Source organism: Gambusia affinis, linkage group LG04 (assembly GCF_019740435.1).
Source record: "Gambusia affinis linkage group LG04, SWU_Gaff_1.0, whole genome shotgun sequence".
Taxonomy (NCBI): domain Eukaryota; kingdom Metazoa; phylum Chordata; class Actinopteri; order Cyprinodontiformes; family Poeciliidae; genus Gambusia; species Gambusia affinis.
Window position 1 is genome coordinate 18,991,453 of NC_057871.1, and position 27,956 is coordinate 19,019,408.

Below are 27,956 nucleotides of genomic sequence, written 5' to 3' on the forward strand. Positions count from 1 at the left end.
ATCATCTTGTGTAACAAGTCTGAACCGGAAGTGATCCACGCCATTGTCGTAGACAAGCGCTGCGCAAAGCACAGATGAATCCTGACTTCGACACCAACAAAAAGAAAGTATATTAACACAATTGACTAATGGGCAAGAGAAATATATTTCAACAAACCCGCTGCTGTGGGAAACGACCTCTACGAGACAGTTACATGTCAGAAGATGTGAGCAAGCAAGCTGCCTCCGACCTCCTACACGAACTGAACTTCGCGGCCTGAAATCCACGGACGCATGCAAACGGCTTTGTAAAAGGACGTACGAACAACTTTTCCTACAAGATTCTGGTGACTGGCAGAGTAAGTACCTGTAGTACGTAGGTGTCTGTTGTAGCTCGCAGATGAAAGCTAAATTAGCTATGCTAATTTTGGTAGTTCGACGTCTTCGGAAGTAATTGCAGTAAATATCACAGATATTTGTCTTAACATTACACAGAGATGAGCATAATGTTCAAAAATTATGATCGAGTAATGTACTTAAATTGTTAAGATATGAAAGAAGACCAGAGCTAGTTCTAAGCTTGTTGTTTGTTGTTGTCGCAGCTAATCCATGACAACTGCCGGTGTTATAGATTAACCGGTAACCGGTAAATTAACTGGTGGCGGCATCTGGGAGAGACAGATGTTTCTGTGGGCGTGGCTTTTTAAGACCCCTTAATCGAACCAGGAAGTAAATAATGCGATAAGCTTAAAAATACTACAATTACTTGCAAAAATACTCTCCGATTCCATAAGACACCCATTAACCTCTCGGGAATAACTAATTAGAAACACTTTTAACATGGTATGTTGCCTTTTTTTTTCTTTTACATTAATCTGCAAAATCACCAAAACACGTAAATTACTCAGAACTTGTCCTGATTTATGTGTTGCTTCATAGGTTGAAACTCGTCAAAGGCAGATTGAAATAGCTCTCAAGATGCCATACACAGATCTCAAAGCAAAGATTAATCCTTGAAAGCTGACATAAGTGTTGAAGAGCCATGGGATTAAAAATAAAATGTTTAAAAAGATTGTCTATGTTGTTTTTCACATCTCCCTCATCTTGTATAGTATTTCAATTAGATATCCACAAAAACAATAGTGAAATTTTTTTAAACACTGTTTTTGTAACAAGTTATAGTTTATTTCCTAGTTCACTTACAAAAGACATGGCTATCACTGGTCTATGTGGCAGTGTAATTTCTTCTTTATTGTTGCTATTATTTTCTTGTAATTTAATTAAACATCTTTATTCTTTTCATCAAGCGACCCTAATACTCAACAATAAGAGACAATGCTGAAAAAATAATTGTCTTATATACTTTTACATCAGAAACGGGTTAAAATCTTCACTCAAACTGAGATTCTGAAAGTGTCACCAGTTAATCCAGGTTTGGTTTGCTTCTTGAAGCGCGAGGTGTCCATTTGATCAGAATCTTTAACAGGTAGGATTATTGGACTTCCGTCAACATTACTTGATATCCCTCTCTATTTGGACACGCAAATGCCACAAACAACATCATCAGGTACGTGATTTAAATTTTATTAAATATGATGACACCAACCTCATTGTTTAGCAACACATACTGTGGGTGGTGTTGCTAAAAAAAAAAAAGAAAGTTCAGAAACAGTGCAGGATCTGATCCAAAAACACACATTAGGCTAGAAGTGTTAAGCAAATCACATTACAGGAACTTGAGAGTCAATTCCAATGTTTTTCTCATCAGTGCTGGTTACAAAAAGCAGAAACATACCACTTAGGTTTACATTGTGGCTCTCTCATGTTAATTTCATGAGATTAAATTAATTTATTCGGGTGAACCTGAATGTGAATGGGATTGTTGTGTTACTCATTGATCTGGTTTTTCTCCAATGCGGTGTTTTCGAAGTGCACTGAACGCTGCTCTGTCGAAGCTTGTTTTGAAACATTATTTTCACGTGCAACATTAAACATATTTGCTTCAAATGGGATTTATAGTAACGTTTTGAGGATGGTTTTGTCACACAAGTAGCATTTTTCAACAGGCATCAACACAGCCACCTACAATTTAGAAACATCTGCGGTGCGCATAGGTTTCAACCAGTTTATTTAGCCACCAGGTAATCTATAACACCTGCCAAGATGGCTGTCGGTTACAAAGTTCGGAAATGTGACATGACATCAGATGAGAACTATGTAAGCAAATCTTATTCAGCACAGTAAATTTATATTCCACCTAAACTCATGTTCTCTTATAAATATAACATCCAGAAACTGCTTATGAAGCAGTTTTTTTTGTTTGTGCCATGAAGGAAAACCATCATGGAAGAACGCATCTCACAACAGTAAAAATCTTAGTAAACAAAAATTTTAATCTATTCTCTCCCTTTTCTGAGTAGATATCTTAATATTCTATTCTGGTTAATCAGTTTTGTGAATCTGCCACTTTTTTTCCTCGCGTTTTTGTAGTCCAAGTTCAGTCATGCTGAAGTTGTAACAAGTCAAAATATTCCGCAATAGCGTGCATTAACAGACATGATTACTTACATTATCCCCTGGCATCAGAGCCTCTTCGAAGTGTTTGGTTAAATGTAATATTTCTTGGGAAAAGTCGGTGGGGGACGTCTGTTTTTGGAGCACTTATCGACCACTGCTTTAGCAACCACAGCCAGTATCAAAAGGTATTTTCTGAAATACTTCGTCTGATTAAGGTATCAGTTCCTTCTCTTTATGGAAATGAGGAACACAGCAAAGCTGGAAGCTGCTATTAATGCTAAAATGACAGCAAAGCCTATTTTAGACATGAATTTTGTGTTTTGATAATGACATCTTAACCACTGGTTTGTTACCATCTGTTTCTGTTAGCGCTGAATGCTAGCTTTTAGCTGCCTTTTTGAGGATATAACTGTACTGCATGTTTCGGAAATAATACATTTTCTTTGTTTTTGCAATTTTTGGCAAAGACATAATCTATGCATTCAGTGACTTTCTTGGCACTTCCATTAGCTAGCTTCTTAATTATGTCAAGGGTTTGTTTACTTCATTCATATTGCGGAAGCATTAATATTTTTATATTTGCCTGACATGCCAGCCTATTCACTATAGATAAACTATGCTTTGTAGGGTAGGTAGTTGGTATGAATGGAGAGGATGTAAATACAGTTAAAACACCATTGCGATGCATTCATTTGAAGGTGTACTTCATTTTCCTACTCTGGGTCAGACTCTGGCTCCAACATGTAAGGTTGGATGGAAAGGCTTCCGTTGTTGACACCTTTGATAAACTTGAGAATAAAAGTTTCTCCGCTGGTAGATGATTGTATTACTGCTTTCAAAACTACAAAAATGGCTGAACGAGGTGGAGTGGAACTGAGTTCTGTCAGGTTTCAGGGCGTCAAGTTAATCTTATCAATCTTAACTCTAAGAAACATTTCTTGTCATTTATCATACTGGCTACATGCAGAAGTATAGCAGACCCAGTGCCAATCAGTCATGCAATAGAGTGAACACACGTTTTATAATATCAAAGATTGCTATGGAAAATGAGGGAAGCTGTTGAGGCTTTATTCATTACTGTTGTGTAAATCCTAGCTAAGCAACTTGATGTTTCCAACACAGTCATTTTTTATTCTTTCAGGTTGCTTTAAGAAATAAATGTCCCTAGTGTTTGTGTGTAAGCAGCATTTCATTTACTGTTCCTTTTTAGTTTTTTTGCATTATCAGCAAAATCTGCTTTCAATATTAGAGCCGGGAAAAGATAAAGATGCATATTGCATTTGTAGGTTTTCTTTGAAAAGTGATTTATTTTTATTTTTTTTGCATCATGCTATAATTATCTCTGTTCCACAGCAACATGCTCCCAGATGTCTCCTCCTTATGTTTCTGAAGTGAGTTTCCATCTGGCACACTTCCACCAAGGCCACAGACTCTCCCTTTCTCTCTGTACACTCTGTAGTCACTTTCAATCTGACTGCATTGGTTTCTCTAACACATCACTTTTTAACACTCTGCATATATAATGCAAATACCACACCACTTTGCTCTGAACCTCTTCTATTCCCCTCCTTTACGTTGGTTTCTTTTTTCACGTTCATCTCTGTGTCAGTCTGTCTTTCTTTCCTGCAGCTATCTAGCTGCTGTGCCCCAGGAGTAGACGCCTGCTCAATGTGGCAGAGATGATTTGTTTGCTTTGCAATTATTTTCCATCAGTGGAGACAAATGGACTCATACTGCATAGAAAACCCACATAGACAAGGCCAGAGTGATGAATGCACTTGAAACCAACTGCTGTCCACTCCCCATAAGACAAAGTAGAGCCTTTTGATGGAATAATGAATTGCTTTATGTATATAGGTACAGGATAATCACAGTGATATACGTAGTTTTCAAAGCAAGACAAACTTCATATGTAGATGTGTGACTATTTGTATCCAGGTTGTTGTTATCTATTAGTGATGTCATTGCTTTGCAGATTAACAATGCTGTTCAAACTGTAGGTCATTGTTTTATTGTTGTTTTGTTTTGGCAGAAATTAATGTTACCACTTCCTAAAAGTAAAACAATAAAAGTATGATAAAAAAAAACAACAACTCATAAAATGTTGAGCAGTTACAATAGCACTTTGTCAAAACTACAAAAATATATTATTTATTACAAGTTTAGTCATAGTTTCGTCAATATCAGTCGCTATTATCAACAATCTGAACACTAACTTCTTTCAGTCAGGAAGTCTAATTACAAGCTTTAGAGAAATGAATAAAATGAATAGCATTGGATTCCAGCAACTATTTGAACAACAACAACAAAAAAACACAAAATGTTACCAATTCCATATATTTTCACAACTGCTCTGTTTGGGTTTATGTTTTGTTGCAAAGTAAACTGAAACTAGAACTTTTTTGTACACATTTGATCTTGCTTCCAAATTTTGCTACAGTCAAATCTTTGAGACAGTTTTCTAGTCATTCTGATATTCTTCTATAGATTTTCTTTATCTGCTACATTCTGGTAATTAGCTAAACTACTGAAATTTCTGCCAAACAAAGCAGTTGTGTACAGTGATGTTATTATGGCTTTTGTAGAATTTTAGTTATCTAGATTTGGGTACACATTGTGTCCTCAAACAGTACCTGGCCATCTATATGCTTATAATTGTACTAAAAAATTACTGAGAAAATGTTTTCTCCAATGTTTCTAACCTTTTACATTTTTAAAGGAAGCTTCATAAACAGACTTGATGTGATTAGTTCTTTCTATTTGTTTTATAGAACTGAAATACACAACTACACTGCAGACCTTTGTCTATGAACTTTCAAACTATCCTCAGTTAAAGAGATTAACCTTTTCCTCCTGACTCATGTCTTCTTGATTTTTTTTTCCCTTTCTCCTGCCTCTGGTCTTCTTTCTGCTGTTTAGCCTTGTCTCCGCATTTGGAGTGTCTGGTTTGACAACTCCTTGTCCCGTCTCACCCCTCCTCTTTTTGCCTCTCCTTTGCCCTCCCTCCCTCCTTTTATACGAAGGGCAGGTTCAGGGGTCACCAATTACTCTAAGAGGGCTGAGAAAGTTGTATGGGCTCTGCCCTCTGGGCTGCCATGTTGCATTATCATCAGCGAGATTGCAGGTACGCTGCAGCCACTGGCTCCCGGCACAACAGCCACAACCTTAGCCTGAGCACAAGATTGTATAGGCTCAGCTACATTCAAACTCTTCTCATGCCTGAGTGGTCGGCTGGCTCCTAGTCTGCCTCCTTCTCTTACTGACCTGCTGGGCAGAACTAATACATGCCTAGACTTCAGGCTTTGTGATCATATGCACAAGGACAGTATGTACATATTTCACTCAGTCTATCATTATAGTGTAGATAAGAGTGGATTTAGGTCTTTGTATGTTTTTATAGTTTTCCAATACATACAAAAGGCACTGTAAAGAATGAGAATAATGGGAATCAAGGAGTATAACATTGGTCATGGAGTACTATGGTCAACTGGATTACAAGTACTTTGCATAGGTGCAAAAGCATTGGGGGTGATGTTTGATAGCATGTAAAAGAGACGTGAGACTATTTATTGACCTGAGGCAGTGACGTCTATAATTACTGTTAATTGGGAAGTGACTGAAGAAAGTTGATGTCTTCAACAAGGGACAAGTATGTTAAGTTTGTTAAAAAAAAAAGGTTGTCAACATATTTCAGTATATTACACTAAGAATCATCAGCTCTTCATCACCCCTATTTGTTTTGACATTAGGCCTGTTCAGACATGGCATTAACACAAATCCTAGCTGGTCCGGATATAAATGGACAGATTTAAACCTGAGGGTTTACACCTGACATTAAAAACCATCAAGAGCAATTAGACCTCAGCTACCTGCTCAGGATGCAAATAGACACGTTGCCATGTCCCACAGGGGACGTCAAACAAGTAACAAATGGTCCATCAGGACATCTAGTGACGCTTTGGTGAGATCAGGAATAAATCTTGTCTACATTAATAACATGATACATATTTATGTAATCAGAAAAGTTATCAGCCTAATTATTTAACAAAAACCAAAATGAGAAAAGCAAAGTATCACAAAACCTAAGTCCCTTTTCACATAACACTTTAAGTGGGGACTTGACTTGTTTTCTGGAATGACTGAGGGAGATCATGATCTTGAAGTCTATCTGCTCTGCTGTGTCTGAGCTGCCAACAAGTAAGTTGATTTATAAAAAAGCAAGCTGGTGTTGTTGCCCAAGAGTGTGACTATAGCACCCATGGTAAACCACGCAAAAACAGATCAGATCAACAGACTTCTTCCATGGGCTGTTTCTTCAGCAGCAATTATACTTCATAATAGAACTTCATCAAAAGGGGTTCTGCTGTGAACCAGGGGTAAGTGAAGAAAAGAAAAAACAGTAGCTGTGTTTCCATTACAAATGAGGGCAAAACGTTTTTGATATTCTGTTGAAATGTTGAAAAAACACAATTTTGCAATTGGGGGTGTTTCCATTCAATGAAAAACGCAATTGAAATCACGTGAACGAGTTTGTACACGCGATAGCTCATTAAAGAATATGCCAGGCCATCATCCTCCAGCCACTTGCTGTCTACTTCATCTTTTTTGCCTGTAGTAACATCTGGTTGTTGATCACATGTCTGTGATACAAAAAATTGTTTACATTGCAGTTTTGCTAAATACATAAATTTTTATACAGCCGAAAAACCACCTAAACCTAGCAGCAAAATTATTATTATTTTGTGGGCTCTAGTGTCCCTTATTCAAATGTAGGCTGACAGGAAGGAGGAAGACATGTGGCAAACGTCGGCCAGGTCCGGGAATCGAACCCGCGGCTGCCGCGTCGAGGACTGAAGGCCTCCAAATGTGGGTTGCGCTATCCCCTACACCACCACAGCACGCCCCAGCGGCAAAATTATTTAACAAAAAAATTTGACTGTTTTTCAAAATTGATGCGTTTCTATTAAGCAAATTTATTTTAGGAATTCCAGTTTGCGCAATTGTATGGTCAGTGGAAACGCTGGTATTCTTGAAAGAAATCATTCGCAATACAACAAAAGGATAGTTATCTTTAGTATTTAAAGGAACAGCATCTAATTTTAACAAACGTGTAAAAACAATTCAGATCAGTGGGATTCTTTCAGTGTGAACTGGCGTGATTTGCTTTCACAGTGAAGACATTGGCGCCACAAATGATTAATGAAAATGACTTGAGTGAAGTTCTGCTCAATCTGTCCTTAAGTGCATTCACACCTGTGGTCTTTTGGTCAGGGCAGACAGTATTGTCAAGTCTGAGTGGGGCATTAAAAAAGATTAGACTAGTCAGTTTTCTTAAAAGTCAAACAGAAAATAGCAGTTTTTGCCTCCAGCTTGAGGAAATTTCTAGACTTGGTGTGACAGATGGTGAAGACTTCAAAGCCCTTTCAGAAAACCTAGAACGTGCCAGTGTTTGTATCCTACCTCCATTGTTGTTTGTTTTTTTTATTACTTTTTTATTTTTCAAATGTCCATCAATACAAATCTTCTGGTACATTTAGAGGCCCAGCCCAGTGTTGTTTTGTCTAGGGCCATCAGAAGCTGCTCAGCCAGTTGGTGTTGAAATGGCTCCTGAACAGAGAATCCCAAAGTCTGCTTCAGTACGCTCAGCCAAACCCCTCTGTAATTGCAAAAACAGCACTTGGTCCAGTAATAATGGGTGCACGTCATCTCCAATCCCTAGTCGACCTGTCTGTCCACACCACAGTGGCAGCAATTACTGACTCAGGCTCCACCCTGGATGTGCGTAAAGGCAGAGAAACAGTAGACTTTGTGTATGTGCATGAAGGGGAGGCAGGTTACAGGGTGCATGAGAAACTGAAAGACGTGTTTAAGTACACTAGAAAGAGCAAATACAGACGTGCTTTCAAGGGAAATTAAAATTTGTTTTACAGACATTCGTAGTTTGCTGTAAGATGTCAACAGTGAGACCTTCAGTAGTTTTATCTTTCAAACAGCTGCAGCATTTTCCTTTTGGATTTTCCAGCTTGTTGACAACAGAGTCATGAAATGTCAGAATTAAGTTGGCGGATTAAATACAGACAAGCAAAAATAAAGGAATATGCTTCATCAGCGCTAATTCAAATACCAACAAAGTTTTGAAACTAATGTGGCCAATTTCTTCCTTAAGTCTCTGAGTCACTTCCTTTACTAAACATCCTCTTGGCTACCCATCCATGACTCCTACAATGGCCATCACAAGGATTAACTGAAACACCAACTGATCTTTCCTGTTACGCTGCTATTGTTTTATTTGATTTTTCCCACAGGAGCATGACGAACTGGTGTCGAGGTAGACAATGGAACAGAGCCGTGGTCTGACCCCAAAACTAATTTGCCAGCTTCGCTCTTTTAACGAGTGCCAGTTTCATCAGTGCTGAGTTTGTTTATCTCCTCTCCTTCCTTTTATTTGTTGTGATCTTCTTCATTCTGAAGCGCAGACTTGTAAAAAGATATTAGGATGTTTTGAAAAAGTTCCTGAGCTCTTCCCTTTGCCTGATACTATTCCTAGCTAGTCAAATACTGTAGATGGCATACTTTTTTTTTTTGCTTTCACATTGATTTAATAATTCTACAAGACACATTGGACCGATTTAAAAAAAAAAAGAAAAATGGCTTTTTAGCTATCAAATTAGGATCTGAGCTTCCCATGTTGTGCTCATGTATTTGAGATAATCTCTTTTTTTATATTGCTCATGATTTCCAAAGACAAAATCTGCTTTTGATTTGGTTAGAGTGCCATTGTTGCCATATAGTTGTACCACAACAGGCAGTGTCTGGTTTCGAAGGGGTCAGAGGCTGGGACGGAGTAGCCGTAAGCACCAACGATACGTGTGAAATTTGACACAGCTCTGCACCATTTGTGTGCGATTATGCTGATTTCCTAAGGCAACGTATGTCGGCAGCTTCTCACAGACAGATAGCTACACCGTGTAGAGATATGCGTTTACAGGAAAAACTGGTGTGCCAGTATAGAACCTGATACTTTCAAATAGGCTTTAAACTAAAAGTTCATGATAGTTTTATTAGTCATATTGTCTCTGCTTTTTAGGTTTTGCAATAGGCTAACCATGTGGGTCCAGTCGTGGAATTATGTAATCTATGCAGGCATATTTATGTGTAGGCCTGTCACAATAGCAAATTTTGCTGAGCGATTAATTGTCTCAAAAACTATTGCGATAGATGATAATATTGTTTGAAGACCTTTGTACACTGATTTAATGGAAATGACATAATAATGCATGAGATTTCCTGCCAAAAATAGATACACTTTATTTTCAAAAGAACATTTAACACTGGAACTGATAAACAAAATAACCAAAAACAAAAATAAAAGGGATTCTCAGTCTCCTCTAACAAAAATGTACTTGAATAAAAACACCAAAGTGTACGTAAATACTGGTTTCAACCAAAAGAGTGCAGATTATGAAGTATGTATATTAGATTGCCCTTCAGTAATCATTAGATTTAAATAGAGAAGATGGGCACATCCGACTACCTGATGCAATAGTTCACACTATCAATCAATCAATCAAATTTTATTTGTATAGCACATTTCAGCAGCAAGGCATTTCAAAATGCTTTACATATTGTTTTCGATGCCCAATGAAAAAAACTTGACCAATTTATTAAAAAAGATGACAGAAAAACCCAATGAATTAGTTTTTACACTTCATAGAATCTCTAGAATAAGTGTGTTTGTAGACTCAGGAATGAATGGCTGAAACATTACTGACAACTAGGGCTCGGCAATACGGCTCTAAAACCTGTAACAGTATAAGGTTTTGATATCAGTTTATATCAGTAATTTTTGATTAGCTTTTTGTTTTCAATATCAAACACTGTCAAACTGGTGTTGGGACCTTTCCTCTTTTAGCCACAATTTCTTCGTCGTTTCCTCCTTTCATGTCATTCCACCCCGTTCTTTTTTTATTTTTAAGCAGTTATGTGGCACAGTGACGAAACTTTAAACTGCTCCCACGTACTCAGGCTTACTATGTGTATTCTGTGAACCATGCAGACGCCGCTCACACTGTCCACGGACAGTTGACATTTCATAGTCGAGCGCATTGATTGCTTGATTTTGGTGAGAAACTCATTAATTTCCCACAATCCAAATGAATACTGGCAAGATGGATGTTAGTTGGGCATCTAGCCATGTTTCTTCTCCACCAGGCCAGCCCCCACACACCTGATAGTATGGTACTGATTGACAGTAAGTATCACAGTCATGTCCTTGTGACTGATTGCGATGGCTCTGTCTTATCCGTTTGGTGTCACATACAAAACAGGAGCTTGTTGTTTCTTGCCAAACAGTTTAAAGTGACTGATTGTCAGGCATATGCAGGTGTTGTGTCCTCTGTGGTTCCTTTGCTCTCCACTGGTTCATTCTGTTACACTCCACCCATGATTGCCTCTCTGCACGTTACACATTTGAATCTTTATAAGTTTGTCTTGGTTTTCTTAATTAAATAAAACATTTTTCATTGAGCTAGCTGCCTCCTATTGCCTGCATTTGGGTCCAATTAAATCTGCATTATTCTGGTACTTCTCATTGCAGTTAAAAATAGAAATGAGCAAAACTAATAGAGGAAGAAAACAAATAATTGCCAAATGGTGCATCTGTAGGGAAAAAAAAAACAAGATAAATTTATTTAGTCATTGACTGAGCAAATGGGATTATTTATTTTGAATCCTTACCGGCATCTCTCTTTTACTCATGGTTGGACAGTCAAAAGCTTCACTCGAGATAGTTTTAAATATGTCTGATTCACTGATGTTAAATCGGGGTGACAAAGTCAAATGCTCGAGTTGAGATGTCATTCAATATAAATGTCAGTAGATGCAATATTTAGGCTATTCTCAGCACTCCACTTGGTATTGTCTCTCTTATCTGTTCTTTGAGGGAGTGCTCTTAGCTTATCTTTACAGTGTTCAGTTGTAACAGTTTCATCTTTCCCTCCCTTCAACCGTCATTCTTTTAGTTTTGGTAGGTGGAGGTGAAGTCAAATGCAGCTGATTTAAGTGGTTGTGTCCCTGAGGCATTAGATGTTGTGCTTCATTCTGTTGTAGCTCAAGACCATTTTACTTCTATTCCTTATGCAATGCTGAGAAATAGTGCATGCAATATTGCTATTAGGTAAACAAATGTAAGTCCATTTGTGCTCTGCCTAGAAAAGAACTGGAACCTAGCATTTGACAACAAAGGAAAAGTTTTTACCAAACTTCTCCTTTTTTGTGCAAAAGTGTAACTATTTGAACATTGTCCTTGTCAAATTGATGTTTACATGTTCCCTTATCCAGAATTCATCCTTATTTGGATTCAGCCAATCATACATATCATTATGAACTTCCTAACTGTGCTGGTTCCAATTTTGCTGCCATAACAACTCTGACCCATCGAGGCATGGACTCTGCAAGATGAATGAAAGTGTGCTGTTGTGTCTTGCACTAAGATGACAGCAGAACTTGAGTGGGACCTCCACAGATCGGACTTATTTGTCCAACCATGACCACGTCCTGGTGGAACACTGGACCAGCTCTGCACCCTCAGCGGGGTCCTGGAGGGTGCAGTGGGGTGTGCCCACCAGTTTATATGTGTTATGTGGACTTGAAAAAGACATTTGACCGTGTCGCTCAAGTAGTGTTGTTGAGGGAGCTTCAGGAGTACGGGGTACAGGTCCTTACTGTAGCCCATACAGTAAGGTCACTGTAAGTCCAGTGCCAGACCAGAGCTTGATCCATATTGCTGGCAATAAGTTACAAGTTACTTTCATATGACTTAAGCTCTTTTCTGATAAGACCTGGATTTCAAAGGTTACCCTTTGTCATCGACTCCGTACATATCCTTTAACAACAAAATTTCTAGAAGCAGCCTCAGTGTATATATTTTGGTGTCTTCGGATCAGGTCTCTACGTTTTTGCAGATGATGAGGTCCTAACTTCATGAGATCATGATCTCTGGTGGGAGCAGATCACAGTTGAGTGTGAAGTGGATGAAGATCCAAATATGAGACCGTAGTCATGAGCCAGAAAAGGGTAGAGAGTCTTTTTGGGGTCAGGGATGAGGTTCTGCTGTGGTGAAGAGAGATTTACCAGTTGAGCTATTTTCCTATCCTCATCAATGATCATGAACTCTGGGTAGTGAATAATCCAAATAGTAAATTCATCGCTCTCATCAGGTGTTTTCCCCCAGGCTTTGAAAACGGCAGTAATCAAACCACTGATAAAAAAGAACAATCTAGACAAATCACTACTGCAGAATTACAGGCCGATCTCCAACCTTCCATTCATCAGCAAAGTTATTGAAAAAGTTGTGTGTAAACAGTTAAATAGGTTCCTAACGATAACCAACTGCTTTGACTCCTGAACTTTCAGAGCCACATAAAGACAGTTACAAAGTCGGCCTTCTATCACCTGAAGAACATTTCTAGGATTAAAGGACTAATGTCTCAGCCAGATCTAGAGAAACTCATCCATGCGTTTATCTTCAGTCATATTGATCATTGTAACGGCGTCTTCACAGGTCTGGCCAACAAATCAATCAAACAGCTGCAGCTGATCCAGAATGCTGCTGCTCGTGTTCTCACTAAAACCAGGAAGATAGAGCACATAACGCCAGTTTTAAAGTCTCTCCACTGGCTCCTTGTTTCTCAAAGAATAGACTTTAAAATACTGTTGTTAGTTTATAAATCACTGAATGGTTTAGCACCACAATACATCAAAGATTTGCTGCTGTTGTATCAACCTTCCAGACCTCTTAGGTCTTCTGGTTCTGGTCTGCTCTGCATCCCCAGAACCAGAACCAAACGAGGAGAAGCGGCATTTAGCATCTATGCACCAAAAATCTGGAACAAACTTCCAGAAAACTGTAAAACAGCTGAAACACTGACTTCCTTTAAATCTCAACTAAAAACCCACTTGTTTAGAGTTGTATTCGAAACGTAATCAATTGCAAATTTATTGATGGAATCTGACTTGATGTTGTGTTTTTATTGTTGATTCTATGTTGCATTTTGTTTTTGTGTTTGATTTGATGTAAAGCACTTTGAAATGCCTTGTTGCTGAAATGTGCTATACAAATAAAGTTTGATTTGATTTGATTTTAAAGATTGTGGATACAAGCGACCGAAATAAGCTTCCTCCTGGGGATTTCTGGGTTCTCTCTTAGTGATGGGGTGAGAAGATTGGTCATTTATGAGGGGCTCAGACTAGAGCCACTGCTCCTCTTCCTTTGAGACGAGTCAGTTTAGGTGACTCGGGGGTCTCATCATCACCAGGAGAAGATCCAAACGAAGTTTTGGGGATTATATTTCTTGGCAGGCCTGGGACCGCCCTAGAGTGGGCCCAAGTGACTTGGGCAAGGGAAATCTGGGCATCTCTACTTAGGCTGTTGCTTCCCCAAACCGACCCCAGAAAAGCATAAGTTAATGCATAGGTGGGTGCATAAAAGGCCACACTGTTATGCCTGATCAGTGCATGTAATTAAATTGCTATTTGTTTGAACATACACATTAGTGCCAGATTGTATTTTTGTAAAACTGTCAGCAAAGATCAGCTGTTTAGTTACAAAAGTAGGTAACTTTCCAGGGGAAATGTGTAAATTTAGCTTTTTCATTGAAAGAAATAATCTAGATTTTATTTTGAAAAGGGGGGAAAAAGACCAAGTTGATTAGATTAAAAATGTTTGCTGATGAAATAAAAATCACTGAGGTTATAGTAGTGGCCAATGCTGTTCATTTCAATTTATTCCAGGGGAGAATGGATTACCCTACTTGTCCTTGGTAAAGAACCTGTGCTTTTCAGTTTGTATGTTCTGCTTTCTTATTGAATGTTTTATTTGTTTATTTAGTGTGGAGGTCGTAAACAGCGTCCCTGTAAACAGTGGCATTAAATGATCTAATATTGTACCTCAGCACAGTTACAACCTAGATACCATAAATGGACCAAAAGTCTATGGCCACGATGGCTCACTAAATGCACACTAAGATCATTGGCCTTGCTCTCTATGCCAGGCTTTGTTGGTCATGTTTCCTCAGGGAGAATAGGAAAAAAGCAGAGGAACACTTTAAAAGTCAGCAAGGAAGAGAGAGAATGAGAAAAAAATCCCCGAAGGCAAATGGCAAGAAACATCAGGGCCGTTAGACGGAGCTACTTTAGCTGTCATGCAAGAGTATGTGAACGCACCAGTGAACGCACACTGTCAGCATCACTGAACACACACAAACAGCCAAGATGGGGACAAGCTTTATTATCAGCTTTATGGTGTGTGAAACATGCTCACTTAAAGCTCAAATTGTTGCTGGGTATCAAAAGTCTGTACCAGATCATCTTTAGAGCGTTTTTTTTTTTTAGTTATTTCTTTTAGGTTTTGTCATCATTTATGACTGTTAAGGCAAACAACCTTAATCCTGCACAATTTGCTCTGTAATTTGAAGTCAACTGACAAGTTGAACCACGCAGCGTAAACTCTCAAGAGGTATTTGCTTTGTCAAAGCCGATTAGAGGGAGGCGGATGCTCTGGGATGACATGAGATGCCACTGAACAGAGCCGTTGGCCGCCGCCTGTTTGCAATGAGTTGCGTTAACACAGACAGAAGGAAGCTCAAAATATGAAATAAAAAAGAGAGAGAGTTGTGTGAGAGAACTCAACCATCTTTTTAAGGATTCCCATTTAATTGCTCTGCCAGATCTTATCTTGTAAGTTTGTTTGCCTGTCCAGGCATGTGTGAGGCTTTAGTTTTTAAAGCTGTGTACACAACCATGTTTGTTGCAATGGCAGTATGTGAGGGACACGTCTGCATCGTTTATGTAGAGCATGAATGCGAAAGAGCTTGTGTTCCTCTTTTGTGTGTGTCGGCGTGTGCGCGTGTCTGTGTGTGTTGACGAGAAACACTTTGGTGCTTTTTGTCGTTACTCATCACCATGGAAGATCACACAACACGATGTGACAATGCAGAGCACAGCTCAGCAAGTGGTGCTGGGTTTTTAATTGATGTTAAAACCACCAAGTAGTTGAAGCATTAATGGGTAACACATACTGAGGATAGGATAAATTTTACAGGAATGCTTTATACAAATTGTTTATGTATAAAAAAAACCCTCACAACAAATGATTTGTATTTTTACAAGGAAATGTTGATTTAATAGAATTTAGCCTCTTGTGAAAGTTTTAACAAATTCCCTCATATTTCTTTCCTAATTATCTTTCGTGACTTAAGCAATTTTAAAGCTTAAAATAACAGGGTTGCTATATAAAAAGGGTACAAAAAAGATCAATGTAACATAAACACATGAAATGAATTAACACATTAGCATATATCAGACTGGGAAAGTTAAGAAAATCTCCCAAAGCTTTATTTTAAGTACTTTTCCTTTTACTTTTAAATAAATATAAATGCCACAAAATTTACTTAACCAGAATCTGATTTTCCGCAGATAATGCTGACAGGTTGGACATCGAAACAAACTTGTACACATTTTGTAACATTAGAACCAAAACATCCAATACATCTTATTGTGGTTTTACTTCATAAACCAACATACAATAATGTAGAATTGTTAAGCCTTAAAAGCTTTGCACACATTTGTATGGAATCCTCTTTATCCTGAGACCCCGAAGTAAAATCAGTTCAACCAACTGACTCTGGTCAGATGATGGTGGAAAAACGTTGCAATATATAGACACTAGTAGACAAAATTCTATGCAGGAGTCTGTATTACCACTTGAACATTTCAGTTTGGTAAAGAGGTTTATTCATGGGTGTAAGCAATACCATTACAGCTGTGCTCTTCCGTTTCAGCCTTTTCAGTTTTCCCTTGAGCTGTTAAAGAAGTTAAAGCCAAATCCTCTGCATATGACCTTCTTTAATCTTGCACTAGACTAAAAGTGAGCCTCTGTTAGCATTAGGCATTGAGCTTATTACATGATGATAAATCTCTCATGCTGAGTTAAATCATTTGAATTGACAATGCAGAAGTTCAACAAGGCAAATGAGAATAGCTGTACCTTAGCCTGCCAAAGCTTAGCCTGCCGGCTATTGAAAAAGACACCTTTAGGCTCACTACAAAGCTAATATTAGCTTAGCATTAGCGTTAGCAAACAGTGGGATTAATCAGGCTGCTGGGCTGTCAAAACGCATAACTACATGCTTCCAAGGGTTCCTTTGGAGTTATAATCCTGGGTCTCGGCAGGCGATGACCTCATGGGCTGGACTGGTGCCTGTGGGAGGATTGTCTAGCAGGCCACGCATAGAGATTTGCAGTGGTCTGTGTGCGTGTGTTCTTCATGGCTGATGGTTTTATTGAAGACTATGCCACAGAGAGAACAGCGAAACTGGCGAGTTGAACTTTTCAAACGTGTACTGGAACAGAGCTCCAGCTGTTTTGTTTGGGCATTTTTATACTGTGTCTCATAGAGATGCAGTGTGTGTGGGCCCCAGGATATGGGTGCAATGATATTTCAATTGTCCCCATGCCACATTGCATCAACAGTGTACCATGTTTTTCCTCACGGCTACAAGATAATTGAAAAGGTTAACCTGTCAGTTTTAACTTATGTTATTTGTCTTTACTCAGACTAAAATAGTGGAGAGACATCTGTGACTGCCAAGATGGCACGCTCACTTGAGTCCTTAATGACCATAAGGGCATCACTCAGAAATGACAGTGCTTCTGGAAAGCAAGGCACATAATATAGGGGAAGGTTACCATGATTCTGTCCATTTGTGCCACAATTTGAAGCATAAAGTAATGCATAGAGAAAGACGAGGCTAATCTCTAGGTACGGATGTTGCACATCTTTTATCTTGCCGCATCACTCACAGCCCCGGAGTGACAATCTATGCTGAGAGATCTGTACCTCAGGCTAACCACCAATTTATAAAACCCTAGGTTCATAGACGTGGGTCTTTGAGGTTAAAATAACTCCACATTGTCTGACAGGCAAACACAGATTGGAAATTAAAAGCCAGTTGACTGGGTTAAATGCACACACATAATGACCAATACACATTTGCTGACGGTTAAACCAGGGACTTTAGAGGCAGATTGCTTTGCTGTCAGGATCACATATTGTCAGTGGCTCCAGCCAGCCATGGACGTCATCAGCTAGAGAGACCCAGGACTGACTGACTCCATTAAGCTCTACAGCTGGGGTAAAGAGCCAGTATGATAGAGAAGGCTGCTCCAATTAAGACTAAAGGTTTTATATGCAACATAGTGTACTTTTATAAAGGTATTTTTCATGATTCCTGTCCTGGTTTCAATAAATGAATAAATAAATAAGAACAGACCTTTAAAGCTCTATGTCAAAATAACAGGTAGTTTAAAAAACTTGTTTACCAAGAAGATAATGTCTTAAAACGTGTATGTGTGTATATATATATATATATATATATATATATATATATATATATATATATATATATATATATATATATGTGTGTGTGTGTGTTTGTTAGTTTATAAGTCACAAAACTGCTTAGCACCAAATGACTTGTTGTGCTTGTATCAACCATCCAGACCACTCAGGTCTTCTGGTTCTGGTCTGCTTTGCATCCCCAAAACCAAACAAGGAAAAGCAGCTTCTACGCACCGCAAATCTGAAACAAACTTCCAGAAAACTACAAAACTGCTGTTTTGCAAAACAAGGGTGAACAGAAAATGGATGGATGGATGGTAATGGACCTTACCAAGCTCCGCCCACAACCGACCCACGTGACCGCAAGTCTCACAAGCAAAGCCTCGTAGAGCATTGTTTCTATGTAAACATGACTCCTTTAGTGCATCTTTTCTACCGGATTTTCACAATATATCAGCTACTACAATAGACAGAGGAAATAACAAGTTCATGTCATCATCTGGGAGGAGGTTACTGGTTTTTCAGTCACAAGCTGGTTGCAAACCTGAGGCCAGCAGGTGTCAGTCGGTCAGTTATGGTAGATCTGAAATTTGGTTTGATGACCTCAATATGAGAAGCTACAGACTGTTAAGAGGAACCAAAGAGCTCTGTTAAGGTAAAGACGCCATTTGTTTGTTAAAAGTTTATGAAATATATTTTTTCTATTTGACGTTTGTTATGAATGACGATGCGACCGTCACAAACGAACGACGTAATTAGTCCAACCTTTAGAAACTACAGCGGCTGTAATGCGCCACAGCAAAGGTAAACAAAAGTAAAATAACCAGAACAGGTGATCAACTCAAAACCACTCGTACCTTTTTACTCTCTCTCTCTTTGTGGTTTAAGCACACCTGTTACCGTGGCAACCGCCTGCGCCCCCGCAAGACGAGCAAAGATTACGTTAAAAACAAAACATTCAGTCCGTTACGATATCAAGTTTCCAGGCTTGATATTTATTTCTGGATTATTAAACAGCGCTTCCCTGAACACAGCGATGGTTGATTGACTAGCTGTACTTGGTGCTAGAGTGGCTAACACGAGTAACAGTTTAGTCCAAAGCCTTTTCTGCTAAAATAAAATCTTTAGTGTGTGTCAGATACAGTACACATTGCATATTGATCTGTTTAGCTAACGTAAGACTGTGCAGCAGACAGGCTTCAAGTTGTAGAAGTTGTATCAGAACTGCTATTATGCTGTACTTAGCTAACGAGAAGCGTGTGTTTGTGAGACGGCCACCCACGTGACCACGTAGAATGTGCATCAGCCAATGAAAAGCGGCCCCTCTGGTAAGGTCCATTGTTACATTGATTGAGCGACATTGGAGATTAGTAATTGTTCTGCATTCACCTAAATCTATTTATAAAACCACATTGAGGACTCCTTTTTTACTGGACAAAGTTCTTCTGACATTCATCATTAAAACCATTAAACCAGAGGTCTCAAACTCCAGGCCTCGAGGGCCGCAGTCCTGCAACTTTTAGATGTGCCTCTGCTGCAGCACACCTGAATAGATTAATTAAGGCTCTGGAGAACTGATCTACACAAGGTGGAGGTAATTAAGCCATTTCATTCCTGTGTTTTGTACCTGTGGCACATCTAAAAACTGCAGGACTGCGGCCCTCGAGGACTGGAGTTCGAGACGCCTGCGTGATTAAACCATAGATTTGGTTAGGATTTAGAATTGTGCCGGTTTAAGAACTGTTACATAAACGGGTTATAATTTGGATCAAAAAAAGTCTCCAGGAAATCAACCTCCGAGGAGACAAAAATGCAAATCTACATGGGTGTGTGTTTTGTAGAGTGTGTATTTGTGTGCTAGTGCTCTCTCTGTGAGAACCAGTCCTGTTGCCTTCCAGCTGAGTTGATAGATCCAAAGTCGAGCTAATCTGGTTTTACCTTTAGCCCCAAAAACAACACAAATAATCCTGGAACAGCTGCGATCAACCATGAAACGACTGATGTTAGCTGAGGTCAAGGAGCCCAACAGGACAAGACCTTGAGAGTACAACAAGATATTGAACTAATCATCAAAAATCATGGCAAGAGTTCTGCACAGGAAAATACATAATAAAACTGGCCCTTTAACAATTTTAGCAAAACACAGGCTTCCCTTTTCCAACTTTACTCTTTTTTTAAATTCAAAAATTCCAGATATTATGAGTGCTGTTCTGATGACATTTTACTTCTAACACACTCAAAACAATTATATAAAGCAGTCAAGACGCTGAGAGCCAAGAAGAGTGATGGGATGAGAGCTGAGCTGAGAGAAAAGATGCTGGGAGGGGATTACAAACAGATGAATAAATGAGTTAAGTGGAGAGTAGGGAATTCGTGCTTTCCTCCACCCCCTTCCTGTTGCACAGTTGAGTGTATAAGTGCACTCCCCCTTCTCCTTTTGCTTCACTGCATCTCTGCTCAACTCCCAACAGAAATTGCTCGCTGGCATTAAATATGTAAAATTAGCATTTTAAGTAGAATACGTTTCTGTGTCACGCCCCGCTCTCCCCAGTCATCCCCTCCGCCTGCTGCCCAGCCCTGAGCGCATCAGCCACACAAATGCATGCATGCATATGATATGAATTTAGTCATCTCCATAGTAACACCCGTGGGGGTGGGGCTTTTGATGGAGGGATGAAAGGTGTTGGCACTAAAAGTGGATTTGATTGTATTTTTTCTTTATTTAGTGAGTTTGTTCAAGGAGTTAAATATACAAGGGTTCTGCTGCACCAAAGAGCAAAATCCTAATTATGTATGTATATGTATATATTTATGGATGACACTAAATGTAAGTGAGTTTACATAAAAAATTACTTTTATTATTGCTTTTATTAATAGGACAGTTCAATTTTTATTTTTTGGGGGGATGTTATTTTGAGGTTATTATTGTTTTACCTCCAGAAACTTTTAATATCTTGTTTTGATAAAACATAGAAATTATTCTGTCAGAGCAGGGTTAAGATCAGTCGACCTCTGCTATCTGTTTTCGTTTCTAGCAACAGATATTTGTCCCATCCAGAGCTTCTGCAGATGAGCCTCAATATGCATTTACAGCACAGGATTGCATAAGCTAACTCAAGCTACTGGGTATTAGCATGTAGCCTGGAAGAAGCACAGCTTTGTCAATGATTTAACTAGACACATTTAGCTGCATTTCTAAACAGAGTAAAGTCCAGCGCCCGCTGGCAGTGGCTTTATTTGGAGCCGTTTGCTGAAATGTAATGCTAGCTTTGCTCTCTATTTTGATTTTACTTGTTGATAGTTTGGCACAAAAAAGCATTTGATGAGGTTTCAGTCAATCTGGGATACATGAAACAATCCTAAACTTTTTAGGAGCATTTTATTAATAAATTGTTCTCTTGTATTATAAGCATAATGCATTGCTTTGAACATCATAAAATGTTGAGGGTAGTGTTTCAGCTGCTCTCTTCTTGGGACTGAGGAGATGTCATAGCACTGTGTTCGATGACAAAGACGAACGCGGGCCACAGCAGACTCGCCGTCACTGATAACACCACAGTAAATGTCTGGAAAACTGAAATAGTTGGATAAAACCACCGTCCATTAAACCAATAAAACAATGTGGATGGCCTACAATCAATCTAAGCTATAGTAATAAATTTAGCAAGGTGTGTACGTGAAAACAGGTCCTGGTTTTTAAAGCTGGCTGAACAACATATCACACAGGCCTGACTTGGGTTGTGCTGGACACAATAAAGGACGGCAGTCAAACAACTGGCATTATGAGTTTCACCAGGTCTCCATGGGAAAACTACTTTCACTTTTTCCTAACGTGGTTCATTAGATAAAGTCGGACTTCTGTGTGAAGTCCGTATACTTCTTTGTCCCAGCTGGAGTTTCTGAAGGGAGTAATAAATTCCTGAATTTAAATGTGTCTACTTCTATGTGAAGTCCATAGATAGACTTCAATTGTACGTCATCGTCCATGCCAACCATTCCAGTTGAATAGTTTTCTTGTTTTTAAAACATTTCATATTTAGCTTTTGTGCCTTCCCTTTCTTAATTGTTGAAAGTTTTTTCTTCCTTACAACTGTCAAATAGATAGTTTTAGGTAATATATGTATATTTATATCTGATATAGTTCATTCACTGATATAAAAAGGGATAGAGCTTTTAGCTGCCTTTAGAAAAAAAGACCTCAAATTAGGGGAAAAAGGAGAGTGAGAACTTAAAACACACACAGCCAGCACCTTCTCACCATGTGTTTTTGTTTTATGCAATGTGTTTTAGCCTCCAGCTCGGCTGTCCGTCTCTCAGAGTCTGTATGGGAACCAGCCGCTGCAGACGAGATCATTATTGCCTCATTCATTAGAGTCATCGTTTAAGGTTCGGATCTGCCCACTGTCCAGCTCAGGGCTGTTCTCAGGACACAAACACAACTTCATGCTCTACAGGTAAATGAAAACTAGTCCTTCAGAATAATGCTTCACTCATGTTCCTTTTGTTGTTTCTTAGCTTATTTAAATACTCAAATTAGGCTCAAGCTCTTTGCAACCAAACAAGGAAAAAAGAAAAAATCCTAGAAAATAAACTCTGGCAGGCCTTTCCATCCTAAGCGTCCACATAATCAATCATAACCGGGGAACACAAATTCATCAGCTTGGATCCATTTTGCTGTAGTTAGAGATCAAAAGGTTGCAAGTTGACTATAGGAAGTCCAGGTACTAACCCAGACTAATTTATCTAACATGGGAGAGATTTAGCCCCCTAAGGAGATGTGGACATGGTTTTTCTCCATCACCTCGAATATCCTCGATGGGGCTCGAGGGCACTTAGTCCTGCATATCCTGTACGCCGTTTAACATTCCATTGATCAGATTAATTGCAGTTGATTGTGTCCTGTGTGAGGAAGCCTGCGGAAGTGCACATTTACTGACATAATTTATAGGAGGCGTGGACAATGGAACATTTTCTTCTTTTGATGGGAGTTTTTGAGATTAATTAATAATGACACAAGTTAAGCACAACAGTGGTTTTACATGAAAATCTTAAAAAATGTATCACGATGACAATCTTTTTTTTTTTTCTTCTTCTTCTTCTTTATGTTTCCAGAAACATGTCTATCACCACTCTTCACTAGATATTGGTCAGAAACCACAATTTTATTTATTTTGTTTATGTACTGACTTTTTATACTATTTCCCTTTCAACTACTTGTTATGCACACACAGCCTATATTTCCCTGCAATTATAAATAATTGTTTTTTGAAATTTGCAGGAGCCTGGAGTCTCCTGGTTCTCCTCACCACTTGAGGGGCCCGTCACCTCTGCCTTATTGGTTTCGAGTGTGCGTATGTTCTCACTTGTGCACACACATTTCACACATTCAGCGAAAAGCCAGCACTCAGGAAGTAGCTGTGCTTTGAAGGCGTCAATTCATGTTTCCAAGCGTTGAGCACTTATTGGAGGTCAGACTCAGGGTCTATTAGGGCCCTCGTATTCATTACGGCGGGGTGAGAGGCGAGAGATCTAGGGAACAACAATACCTTCTAGTTAACATAACCTCTGGACTCAGGATGTTTTTCTGTTGGTTTTTACTTAACTCCCAAGGTCTTAAAAAAACATTCAGTAATAAGCACCATTAGTGCATAACTTTGCAGTGAAAGGAAAGTGACAAGTCATAGCTTTTTCTTACAAATTAATATCTATGAATTGTGGTCTACTTTGTGCCTCGGCGTCATCACAGGTTCGGTAGCATTACAATTGTTTTGTGCATGTTTCTACCTGCTTTACTCCTCTAGAGATGCACTTTGCTCCCCATTCTTCTTTGCAACAAAGCTCAAGCTCAGTGAGACTAGCTGGAGAATACCTTTGAATATCAGCTCTGATGAGGTTCGCTGTCCATTCTAAAAAAACCCCTCTTTGCTGGATTCAAACCTTCTACTGTATTTTGCATGTGGATCAAAAAAAGTTAAACTTTGATTTCCTAATGACTGAGGATCTTGTTTTAGGTTTAATTTGTCCACTATTACTAATATCTCTTATTGTTTTCTTTCAATAATTCTATAGTCATGCCACTTTTTTGCACAAGCTGAACTTTTAAAGTAGCAAACTAAAAGCTCTTCTCCCACCTGATTTGTTGACCTCCACAGCACATTCAGTGTTACTACGAGTGTTTTGGCCGCTTCTATCATTGTGAAAAGTTTTGCCCCTCGGTAATGCTATTTCTGTTTCTGTTTTCGGGTGACAGAGTGAAGAGTGGAGGCTTAGTATTGGAGATATTGCTTACTTACTATTACTATTACTATTCGTTAATTTTATCTGTAAACATTTCTCTGTTCTCCTTGGTCTTTGTGATGCATTTTGATCCCTAATGTTTTCAAGCATCTGAAGCCTACACAGAACAGCCGGATTTATATGGACATCAAACCACACACAGATGGACTCTAATTACTAATTTGTGCATGTAATTAGGTGACCTGTGAAGGGGCTGTATAGTCGTGCAGTTGTGAGCACCGTTGCCTTGCAACATATGTATCTCGGGTTTAAATCCAGACTTGGGTCTTCCTGCATGAAACTGGAATGTTTCCGTCACAGTCAGAGTATGGCAGAATTAGCCATGGAGACTAGCTTTCATCTGTAGTCTCTTGTGTACCGTAAATATAAATATAATACTTGATAGTTTAATTAGTCTCCCTATTGTGCTTATACTGTATATGACTGTGTGTGTCCCTGTATTTATCTGTGATGGAATGGAGACCCTGCCAAGCGACCTCTTCCCTGATTGCTGTAGACAAGCCTTTCCACAGGGACTCTGTGCTTAAATCCTAGTGAAATACATTACAGAGATTTTTATGATACAAATGTGTATCATTACTTTTGCAGGGCGCCGGATGCTTGAGTTTTACGTTATTTTTGCGATGTTTCTACTTTGTTAGCCTTAAAGTTTTTACTCATGGATAGTATTAATCACTCAGTATGTTTTTAGACTATGATTTATTTTTCATAAGCCCAGCAACAAAGGGAGTATTTGTATGTCATACGAAAAAGAGCCAAAGGCAATGGCCAGGAAACATTTGAAAGACGGTGGTGAAAATCACAGTGATGATTATTGTCCAGACATTGAGGGAAATGTCTGGACAATCCGTTGCCTGAGGATTAATGCCAGCGAGTATTTCCCTTTTGCGTATTTTGTGTGATTATAGACGTCTTTCAGCCTGTTCCAACGCGGCATTACTATGCAGTGAATAATTTCTCTTGGACTCTTTTCTTTTTTTTTTTTTTGTCTCTTTTACATTCAAGTGAAAATGCCAAAACATACAACACTCAATCTCACACGGCCTCAGAGACTTAAGTACGTACGGCAGATCAAACACACGCACACCTCTCAAGCCCCTTCAGGGACGACACTCTACACCACATGCCAAAGCACACATCCTTACTTAATGCAGCATTGCCTCTGAAAGTCCTCGGCAGGCACACAACGCAAAGTGTGTGCGTCTCTGCGTTTTGCAGTCACGTCACTTTAGACTAAGGTGATCAGCCTTGCGCCGGCTTGGCCCGGGCCCCGCGGGGGTATCCCAGTGTCTCGGTGTCCTGGAGTTGGGAAAGCAGAGTGTTGGATGGAGTATCCCGTAGCGCCTGGCTGGCTCCTGGGCAGTAGACAGCTAAATCAGTCACAGACTGGATTATGAGCGGCAAGTTATGAATACATCTTTCTTGAATTGCGCACACAGGAAAACATGAGCTGTTGTGAATGTGTCAAGGCTGTTTATTAGGAATCTGATTATCTCGTGGATGGAAAGTGCACACTAACACCCGGAATAATACCAAGTAAAGTCTCCTTTTGATTTTTTTATTGTATCTTTTTATATTGTTTACTTGTTTTTCATTGCATACTACGAGTTTTGTCACCTTCACACTCTCTATTTCTCTTTTTTCCTTCTTCTCAACCCTCAGGTCATAGATTCAGTTTCAAAGTGTTGAACCTCATCTGAAATCTATTGCAATCAGTGCAGCCCGAGCACAGAATAAAAGACTGTAAGATCTGATATCCTTGTGTTCATGTTTGACTGTGTACAAAAGCCTTTTTGTTGCATTTATAGTTCCACAGAATCAATAAATCCTCCAATAGAGAGAATGGCTGTAAAAAATGTTAGACAATGCAGTTTTTTCCCATATATCAGGACACTGCACCACAGTACAATGCATTTCAGTATTTACTTTGAGTATCATACAAATGTATGATATAAACAGTATTGATGTTTTCAATGATAGCAGTTGTTTGTAATGAATCTCCTTTCATCTCATCATCAGTACAAGTCTGTAAAACTCAGTCAGTGTCGCACAATAAAACTTAATCCTATGCTACAGTTGTTTCCAATCCTTTCAGCCTCCACCTCTCATTTGAACAACATTGAAAGTAATGCGTCATCTCATTTGTTGAATAATTATAAAATCCAGCTAAAAAATATTCAAACCAGCAGTTTTAGGTTCAAAACAATCTTTTAATTTTACTAGCATGTTTTTTTTGTGTGTGTCTGGAAAAAATGTTTTGGTGTGGTCCAGAGTCTTGACTTGAATCTGATAGAGAATCTGTGTAGAGAGCTAAAGTTAAGGGTGATGGATGAAGGGATCTGAGTATGAACTTTTGTGGCTGTGAAGAGCGTCTGAATATCCCAAACACAAACTCTCGGATCAACAAGGTTAGCGCAAGCCCCTGCATTGTGCAATTGACCACAGCATTGTTTCTTCCCTAGGCTCTCCATGTTACTCCATTTTTTCTGGGCTGGATTTTTTTTCCACTTCTCCCGTGTCTGTTACAACAACAACGAAGCAATTGAAAGCTGGATATTTCAAGCTTTTAGTATCAGCTTGAAATATTTTCATTTTATCAGTTTTTCAGCTACAACCAGTCCTTGATCTACAGGTGCATGTCACTAAATTAGAATTTAACTGAAAATTTATTTTAGGCTATTCCACTAAAAACGTAAAAGTACACATATTCAGAGAAACCTTCTTAAAGGTGTCACTGCATATGCAGTATATTTGTCTTGAGAGAATAAAGTCATCCAAGAACTTGGTTGAAATTTGAACTTACAGGACTGCAAACATGTCTATGTATTTATTGGTCTTTTGCAACAAAACATTTTCTCAGATTTTCCTCGTCAGTTAGCCCTAATTAAATTTTAATGTATACAATCTCTGATTGTAAAATGTCACTTTTTCAATTAAATTAATAAAATAAATGGAATTGTTTTATGATATTCCAATCCTTTTAAAGGAACACTGGGACTGATTTTTATTTTTTTTTTCTGTAACTAGAAGGCAGAAAGAATTAAGAACAATTTTGAACTTAAATACATGAAAATTGTGCTTTAAGTGATCATTTAAACAAGCACAGTGTTTATATGCTCCTTCTCTGGACAGCTTTTATCCTGCAGGGATTTGAGTATCTGACCTGATCACCCGGAGCTGATAAGATGTGTGCAGTTGTTGTCTTTCATCGCCTTGGATGAAACATTCCTCCGCAATAATTTGGAGGAGACGTTGACACAGGTAGGTAGATGGCTGAAATTGCAACTTAATTTTTGTATAACACCAGGTGTTATACAAAAGAGTGAGTACAAGCGCAACGTTTTGATTCTTTTTTGCGACCTAAAGGGAAATGTTTGTTTTATGCAACTTTTCCACAAAAAGTTTTTTTTTTTTTTAAATAACCTGCATTTTTGACTCTTTGTCAAAAGATGCTATTGACAGCAAAGCATGACAGTTTATTTCAGCAGCAGCTTTCCTGCCAGTTGAGTGATCTTCGTGTCCCTGAATCTCAATTGAGGAGTTCTTTGTAGCTTTTGTTCGTGGTCACTTTGCTCATGTGCCAGCCAAGTTTGCAAAAAGGTCCAACCAGTTCTCTGGATTGTTAACAACATTTAATCAAAGCTCAATCAAAGTAGCTGCCCTTTCTCCCGCCCCTCGCCAGTATGTCAGTCAGAGGGCTTCTTGTCTCTGTCCGCTGACAGATGACCAAAAAGAGGCCTCTGTGCCGTCTTATCTCCATCTAACC

General features: G+C 38.9%; 1 long non-coding RNA gene across 1 annotated transcript; it reads left to right on the forward strand.

Moving 5' to 3' along the window:
- LOC122829930 lies at positions 1–27,438 on the forward strand. The gene is made up of 4 exons (XR_006370457.1): positions 1–338; positions 22,184–22,347; positions 23,172–23,240; positions 27,337–27,438. It is a non-coding gene; the product is annotated as an uncharacterized LOC122829930 (long non-coding RNA).
- Positions 27,439–27,956: the final 518 nt, after the last annotated feature.